Genomic DNA, 1,115 nt, shown 5'->3' with positions numbered 1-1,115 from the left:
TCTCTCTCTCTCTCTCTCTCTCTCTCTCTCTCTCTCGCTCCGATTCTCCCACTCTTTCCTTAACCCGCAAGGAACGAATCGCCTGACTTCTTTCTCTCTCCTCCTAACAGTCATCCACTCTTTTTATCTCCTTCGAAACCTACACAAACGCATTCCCCCGATTCGTCTTCCTCTTTCTTGCTCCTCACCCTCGATCACCCTCCAAAAAGGGCACTTATTTTCGCCCCTTTGTTCTCACGGTTGTGACCAACTTCTCCTTCTCTCTACCTTTCCTTAAACCTGCCACCTCCCCTTGCTTATACGCCCTCGTTCCTCGGGTTTCTTTCTCGAACACACCCTCTCCCTCTCTACCTCCTACCCGCTACTTCTTACATCGCGTTACTGCGCACTCGTTCTGGCAAAGTCACCACGAGCTCGTGCAACTACTCGCAAACTTGTTACCCATTGACGACGTCATGTGCGGTTCCAGCGGTTGCGACAGTCGCTTATCGCTTCTCATATTATTTTGATAAAGGAAAATGCGGGTTAAAGGGGCACCGAGTTTCTGTTCAAGTTTTTAAAATAGAGCCATATGGATTACGTTACGGACTCGTGACGCGATGTACATATATCGTGTATATGTATATATATATAAATCCTTTCTGCAATTTACTTTTATTATTAATTTTTTTCTTATTCGTTATCCAACTGATTTCTACGTATTGAAAGAGAAAAAGGAACGAAGAATGATACGAAGTTATTATGATCCGTATTCGTTAATAAATTCGCAAAAATATCGATATACATCCCCTACGATTAAAGAACGGATATACATAATGAAGAATCGAGTTTTAGAGAAACGAATCAAGTAGAAAAATATGTCGGTGAAAACGGGGGGAGGGGAGGGAGGGGGAGGGGGGGGTTGAACGTATCAAGAGGACGAAAAGAAATTGACGAACGTGTTAAAATACCCGTGGAGGAGTCGCGTTGCGAGTTACACACGCAGCCGCGATTTGCGGCTGCGCACTTTTTTCTGTACCGACTCGCCAAGCAGCGGCGTAAGATAGAGCGAGACAACCGCTTCTCCGCCACGAGGCTGTTTCTCAACTTGCGAGCTGCAAATGTACGAGTACCAA

This window comes from Apis dorsata, unplaced genomic scaffold (assembly GCF_000469605.1).
Source record: "Apis dorsata unplaced genomic scaffold, Apis dorsata 1.3 scaffold_150, whole genome shotgun sequence".
Lineage (NCBI taxonomy): Eukaryota > Metazoa > Arthropoda > Insecta > Hymenoptera > Apidae > Apis > Apis dorsata.
The sequence above is the reverse complement of the archived record's forward strand: the minus strand, read 5'-3'. Positions refer to the sequence as shown.